The sequence below is a fragment of the Octopus bimaculoides genome, chromosome 1, assembly GCF_001194135.2.
Source record: "Octopus bimaculoides isolate UCB-OBI-ISO-001 chromosome 1, ASM119413v2, whole genome shotgun sequence".
Lineage (NCBI taxonomy): Eukaryota > Metazoa > Mollusca > Cephalopoda > Octopoda > Octopodidae > Octopus > Octopus bimaculoides.
In genome coordinates, this window is record NC_068981.1 from 178,047,168 (window position 1) to 178,055,565 (window position 8,398).

Here is an 8,398-nt window from a genome sequence, read left to right on the forward strand (position 1 = left end):
GTGGCCGTTTTCGTGCGGGTGACACGTAAAAGCACCCACTACACTCTCTGAGTGGTTGGCGTTAGGAAGGGCATCCAGCTGTAGAAACTCTGCCAAATTAGATTGGAGCCTGGTGTTGCCATCCGGTTTCACCAGTCCTCAGTCAAATCGTCCAACCCATGCTAGCATGGAAAGCGGACGTTAAACGATGATGATGATGATGATGATGATGATGATGATATATCTTTTCTTCTATAAGCACAAAGACTAGAATTTGGTGGGGAAGGACATAGCCAATTTCATCAGCCACAATGCTCAACTGGTTCTTATTTCATCAACCCCAAAAGGACAAAATGCAAAGTCAACCTAAGCATAATTTGAACTCAGAATGCAAAGACAGACAAAATGATGCTAAGCATTTTATCCAGTGGGTTAACAATTCCTTTCTACTCTAGACACAAGGCCTGAAATTTTGGGGGAGGGGCAGTCGATTAGATCGACCCCAGTACGCAACTGGTACTTAATTTATCGACCCTGAAAGGATGAAAGGCAAAGTTGACCTCGGTGGAATTTGAACTCAGAACCAAAAGACAGACGAAATACCACTAAGCATATCACCTGGCATGCTAATGTTTCTGCCAGTTCACCACCTTAGTGGGTTAACAATTCTGTCAGTTTCATGCCTTTACACACACACACACATTGCCTTGCCTTGTCTTTTCCTATCCTAATTGCTGAGGGTCATGGGCCGTGGACACAGGAACCATTTCTCCCTCTCTCTCCAGATTTCCTCTAGCTATGGTTGTGCATTCAGTCAGAAGTCTTCCAGTTCATTCTTTGAAATCATCCAGCCAGTATCTTCACGGTCTCCCCATTTCTCATTTCCCATTGGCTTTTCCCCCCAAGGAGGTGAGCGCTGACCTTCAAGGCCCTGATAACATGCCCAAAATACAGCAGCTATCTCTTCCTGATAGTTGCTGAAAATTCCTTTTCTCTTTCCATTTCCTCAAGTAGTGACTCATTTGTTCAATGGTCAGTCCAATTGATCCTCTCAGTTCTTTTCAATAACATGTTGTTTCAAGTGCTTTGAGTTTGATAGTGTCATTTGCTCATAGAGTTCAGCTTTCACATCCATACAGAGCAACAGGACAAACTATTTAATTCGATGTTCTTGTTAGGAGTTCTGTAGTTCCTGATTGTACTGAACGACATTTATGGCTGATCTCGCTGCACTGAGCTTTTAGTTCATGGCCTCCATCTCTTCATTATTCTTTGATAGCACAGACAAATATAATGTGTGTGCACGCGTGCACATGTGCATGCTTTTGTCACAGGCATGGCTGTGTGGTTAAGATGCTTGCTTCCCAACTAAAAAATCTCTTCCTCAAACTTTTGAGTCAGGAGCCTACAATTATGCACCAACAGTTTGGCACTTAAAAGTTCACAATTATATAACTAACTCCCAAAACATGTCAGAAACATAACCAAAAATCTCCTCTGAGACATTTAAAATATACCTGGATGCATTTCTCTAAAATAAATAGAAGACTTTAAAAAGTGAAAAAAAGACAAACATATTCAGTCCTCCGAATGGATCATAGTGTTACTTTAGTAATGTATATTGTATACTGATAATACAACACTCAGTGAAGTAGTGTAGTTATAAATTTTATGTATTCTATGATGAAATATTAAAAGAAAAAAACTTCCCTATAGTTTCAAAATATAAATAGCTAACAGATAAAACCGTCTTTACACATAGATTTTTTTTATAATTAAAAAGCATCTTGACAGACAAAAGAATGTACTAGAGGGTTTGAGGTAGGAAAAGCCAGCATATCAAACTTTATTTTTTCCATTAACTATGACAGAAGTTATCTTACTGGTGAAGATTTAAGATATAATAAGTATAAACACCCATACTGAATGAAGACGTTCTGCCAATAAAATAATCCATATGTATTTATACCAAGGAATTACAGTTGATAAATCATTAACTACATGTGAGCTAAAACTGTAGATATCTGTCATTGTGATAACATTAACAGAAAAAAATAGCTGTGCAGATTTTAGTGAATAAACTATCCAAGCTAATCCTAATGTGTTGACTGAATATTTTAAGCCAATAATGATAATCATTATTGCAATGGCAATGATTGCTTTCTCAGATATTTTTAGCCAATAAAATAAAACACAAATTAGTATTTTACAAACAATTTCACCACCACATTTTTTTTCTTTCTTTCTTTGTTTCTTTTTTTTTACTTTATTTCTCCCCCCGCCTCTCCCTCTCTCTCTCTCTCTCTCTCTCACACACACACACACACACACACACACACACACACACACACGCACTTTTAGACAAGAATAATTAAAAGATAATCTTTTGGTATCCTCTTGCAGTAAATGTCCCTAAAGTGATTTCATTTGATTTTTGGGTAGTTTAAACTTGAGAATTAAAGCATTTAGACATTTAGTCATACAGCAAAACAAATACATTTGAGCTCAAAATTATTGTTAAATGGTAGTCTGAGTAGATGAATATTGACCAAAGACTAATATAGTGAAATGTAACTTTAGAGAGCAGTGGGCAGTGCTAAAAAAAGAATGACCAAAGATGCAACAAAGGGAAGTCATATTACAACCTATTCTACTACAAACAGTATTGAAATTGAATATAAAAGCTTAGATGACAACAACAATGACAAAGATGATAGTGATAAAAAGAGATCACACAAGCCTGCTGCTTACAGCAGGTCTGAAGTGGGATCTATCTTTAGATTTGGACACTAGCAACTATAGTAACGCATTAACACTTTTAAAAAAATGTTTAATGTTGTTTCCAAAGCCAAACAGAAAAATCTGTTCTGGATCAATTTACTTTCTATTTGCAGTTAAAAGCAAACATCTTCACACAACCACTATATGATAATTGATGGTGTCTGTGTGTACATATATTTACACACCCACATGCACACATACACACACACACACATCTGAGAGACTGCAGCACTACATAATTCACATAATGAAAATATTGCATAAAGCGAAACTATATGCTGGGTGATATATGCAAATGAATGGTACTGGGTGTGCTGTCAACAAAAGCCTTTCATTCTCTCAGATATATTTTCCTGTTTTTCTTTCTCGTTTCACAATCAATAACATGAATTCTTGGAGTAAATATTTTTTTATGGCTGACTTATCTTAATGTGAAGAATTCAGTTTTGAAATGGGTGTGCTTACATATTTTCAGCAAGATTCAATAATATGCTTTGCCTGAGAGAATAATGCAATATTTAAATTTTGACCTCACAACCTTCATGTCAAAGGCTAACCAACAATGTACTTTTATATATGAACAGAATAGTTCCAGGACATTTCATGTGAAAATTGAAACTTTTGATATAGTCAAAATTGAGCCAGTATGTAAAGAAAACAACCATCCTGATTTTCAAGGAAATCAGAGTTAGAAATTATGATGTCCATAATTTTAACCAGTTCTCACACTTTAGTAACAAAACTTCTACCTATCTGATACAGTGCACCAATCTCTGTCACTTTTAAACTTGCACAGCTACCTATGGTTTCAGTAACTCATATGACTATATATCTTTACCACTGTCACATTAAAAAAATATTCTGCCCCTTGAACACTGACTTTTCATGCATACCAATATGAGAGAATATCTATGTAGTGAAATCTTCCTAAATTCACACCCTAACATTTTATTTTTAATGAAGAAACACTGGATAATATAGTCCTAGATACACTAGGGATGATAAAAAAACAAAAAGCAATAGTTGTTTTTATTATTATAGATCTGTTCAATCAGCCAAACAATAACCAATTGATCAGGAGGTTTAGTAACTCTATACAGGTTATACCAGTCTACAAACTTGCTTCATGACTAACTTTAATGAAACTCTCTCAGAACATACTACATACAATATTCATTAGGACATCTACTTCCAAATGTTCAACAGCCAAGAATCCATTGTATCAAAATGGTCTATATAAAAAAAAAATATAATAAATTGGAAGTTTTGTCAATTAACATCAGCAACTGACCCTTTATTTATATCCAAAATTGCTGCAAGAGGCCATGCAAGGGTTAGAGGTCCATTTATTCAGTGCATTATGAAAAACAAGACTTTCTTCTGTGACACGCAATAAAAAATGAGGTTCTGATTAAAAAATGTTAATTAAATGTTTCACTGAAATGGATATTTCTCTACCATAAATCTGCTGAAACAGTAGATATGGTCACTTTACAACTACAATTACAACTTCAATTCTTTGCCTATTGTGGTTTTAACAACTACTTTCTATTGTCCAGTCACATGTTTACTACTCCAAATTTACAATTTCAGCCATATCTTTGATCTGAGAGGATATCATGTAATATGATGTTCTTTTCACACACAATGATTTTTTTTTTAATTAATTAAAAATATTAATAAAGTAGCAAAAATATACATTTAAAAGGGAAAAAATTATTTATTGAGACAATAGCTCAATGGTAAGAAAATGAAAAGGAAATGTTATAATTGTTCTTGCAAGTCAGGGACCATCAGAGTATGTACAAAATCTAATGATAATCCTCAACTTTGTTTCTTGTTATAAAGTTAACAAAATAGTTAGAGCGTGGCTATCTATTTGAAAATCACTATTTATATATTTATTATTCATCCATTCATTTGTATTTATTTTTACAAGCATAAACGTTGACAAAATACTTCATCTTTCTGGATTGCATTAAAATAATTATTTGACTACAAAATCAAATGAAATAACAAAGCTCTTTACTTTTAAGACCAGATTGATAAGTATGCATTCCTATAACAGAGTTTTTTTTTTTTTTTATACAAGTAGTTAATGCATTTGTCAAGACTCAAATCAGATGTTCAATTTGTAGATTTTCAATTATAATTACATAGGATTTATTCAAAAGGAGGCAGACACCACATGGAACAAAAGAAGACAAGGAAATAATTCATATTTAATTTGTGTCATAGTTTGGGAGGTATAAATGTAAGATTCAAAAATATGCGTACAATTGTTTTCAATTGAAACTGAAATATCAAAGAGCTTCCTTCTCTTCTAAGTAACTGAAGGTTCTCAAAATTAAATTACTTTTTTAAAAGTAGCTTTTGAAATATTTTAAATATACTGACACTACAAAAGGTTACTAGGAAAGGAAAAGATTAAGAAAAATAGACAGAATATATTGAGTAATTAAGCTTTAAGGATACTGTTTAGTGATATACATAATACAAATGGGAAAAATGAACTCATAGTATAAATTCTTTAAATGTGATATCATCATTGTTTTAGCATTCACTTTTCCATGCTGGCATGGGCCAGATGAAACTATCTGAGGTAGGTTTTCTTTTTTCTTTTTTTTTTTTACCTCTTTTAACGGCTGAATGCTCTTCCTGTTGCCGACCTTGTTGTAATGTAATATTTTCCCTGGTTTTTAAAACAATGAACAGTGTAATGGCCAGGCAAGCCTTTATGAAAGATTATGAACAATGACACTATATGGACAATGACTCCGTCTTTAAATTGTGCAAACATCATCATAAGAACACACACACACATCAAACCTCTTACAGCTTCTATCTACCAATTCTACTCCAAGGCACTGGTTAGCTCCAAGCCAAAATAGAAGACACCTGCCCACAGTTACATGCAGTGAGAATGAACTCTAAACCATGCTTGCACCTGATATAGCCATGCTTGCACACAGCCATGCTTACAACTGATATATCTGAAAGATAATTAGATTCACTCAGCCTCTTTCAACAAGAGAAAAGGTGAGAATTAAAAATTCAAGCAGATTTCTAATATGATACTAGTAGTAGTTGTTGCTGTTCTGATGACACAGCAATGAATATATGAAACAGTTAATGAATTCACACAAAATAATCTGTATCTGAAGCTGGTGTTTGTTAAAAGCTTATCATGGAATAATGAATGGAAAATGAATGACTTCCCTAAAAAGGTACGTGTGTGAGAGAAAGAGAGGGGTTTATAAAGATTTCTTTTGGGCAAGTACAGGGTCTTTTTTTTCTTTTTCTGAAAGGATATAGCAGATATAAATTAATTCTTATATTACTGATAAAAGTTTTATTGACATTAGAGCAGCAATTTTCAGGCATATACCAGCACCACCATCCCCCCAACCCATAACACACACACACGCACACGCACACGCACAAGAAATACTAGTGAAAGTTTTGGGCACCTTTCGTCCCCTTTGTTAATAAAACATCAAAATAGATTTTGTACCCTATTATAATTCATCTTTCTCCACCAAAGTGTTTGATAAATTTAAAAACTTGGGAGCCACATTAATTTTATTAAGCATGGCAAATCATCTTCCCCAATTCCAACCCCCGCAGCCCTCACTCAGACCTATGAGACACACTGCATTAGAAGTACAAGCTATAAAGTCTCCTACCCACTGGAATCTTAGGCATGGAGCATTACATTTCTAAAAGGAAGTACATAGTTAACAGATTTGATTCTAGTCAAAATCAGAGGTACAGGAGGAGATAACACTTTTCATACCAAATTACCTGAAACTGCCTCTGGCTCTATCTATGATACGAGAATTTAATGCTCATATCTAAATTGCAGTAGTTCCTTTATTGTTTGATGTAAGAACCTTTTGATAAGATATGTTCTGAAGACCAGTTTTATAATGACTAAGTTATTTTCCTAAATCCTCAATTATTCAAAAAAATCAATTGAGACACAGAGCCAATGTATTTCAATAGAAATATAGTCACAAAAGAATTAAGTATTTAGTGTATTTAAATTCAGAAATGTGAGGTGAAAATTTGAAAGAATATAAATACTTTGTCGGATCTCTTTCCTTTCTGCCAACTCTATTGACTTTAGTTTACATAAATATTAAATGAATTGGATTCTTCAGGGAAATCAGGGAAATATTAGATGAATGAGTAAAACAGAGATGCTTTAAGTCTGTCAATGACCGAGATGTTGCAGAATTGTCAATTTTTCTTTTGGCCATTACAGGCTAAAGCAATTACAGGTTGAATTCATTTGAAAACGTCTTGAAAATACTGACCATCAACAATGTTGAAGGATTTAACAGATCAATAGCATTTGAATGCTGCTCCTTAAAAGCAGGAATGGAATTTGAGTAGTTTAGAAGATGAAAAGATTTGAAGTAATATGAATTGCTTTAGATACTGGAAACCTAGTGGAAGGCATTCTTGTTAGCATTTAGAGTTCTAAGTAGTGTTTGGCAGCTAGCAATTAAGAAGATTCTATCTAGAAAGCAAAACTGGAGTGAACTGAAAGGTAATATGAGGTACAATAATTCTTTATCTTTATTTGTTTTGTCAGCGATTTAAAAAAAATAACAAAAATTATTAAAAAAAAAAACAAAGAATGGTTGTCAATTATTAGGAAGTTGGGTTAACTAACATTAGGTTTAATATCATGTAGAGTAATTGCCCAGAAAAAAAAAATTCTATATTAAGAATTGCCTAAAATATTTCATTTCTATGAATTCTTTACAAGTTCAATTGTTTATATGAATTAAGTGCTTTTATCATGATATTAGGATGGATGTATAGATTGTTTTCTTGGGTTAGTGAATACTTTGAGTATTGCAGAAATATTATTGCTTCAATTTGTGTATGAGGTAATAGAAGTATTGTAAATGGCATGTTATTAATCAGTGTCTCAGACCTGCAGTTTCAAACTAATCCTTAATGAAGATAATCTAAAGATCATAGATTATATCAATTAGACTATGCTAAATGATAATATAATTAAACCCACAACTAAATTGAATTAGATAATAGATATCTTAAAATAATGAAACAGGATTTTCTAAAAGCAATTTGTTTAAAAATCTTATAATTTTTGTAGTATGTATTTAGAGTAGATAGATTTATGCCAAAAAAATTTTCCATAAGATAGATTAAATTAGTTTGAAACTAAATCTTGTGCAGCTAAAACTTCTAAAATTAATTTGTTGGATCATAAAAGGAAGTTTTTACTATCGAAAAGATTATTTATATACACTTTCTCTCTCTCTCTCTCTCTCTCTCTCTCTCTCTCTCTCTCTCTCTCTCTCTCTCTGTATGTATGTATAAACACACATACACATATATTATATATATATACATACACACACACACATACTCATATGCACATAAAAACTAATATGTAAAGACAGGAATATATTATTCAGAATAATAATATAAATAATAATTTTTAAGACAGGAACAAAATTAGAAATCTAGGTGAAGAGGTTAATCAATAAAACTGACCCTGTATTTGACTGGTTCTTTATTTTATTAAACCCACATTTGAACCCAGAATACAAATGGCTAGAGTAAATTCTGGGAGATATTTTTTCTTATACTCAAACAA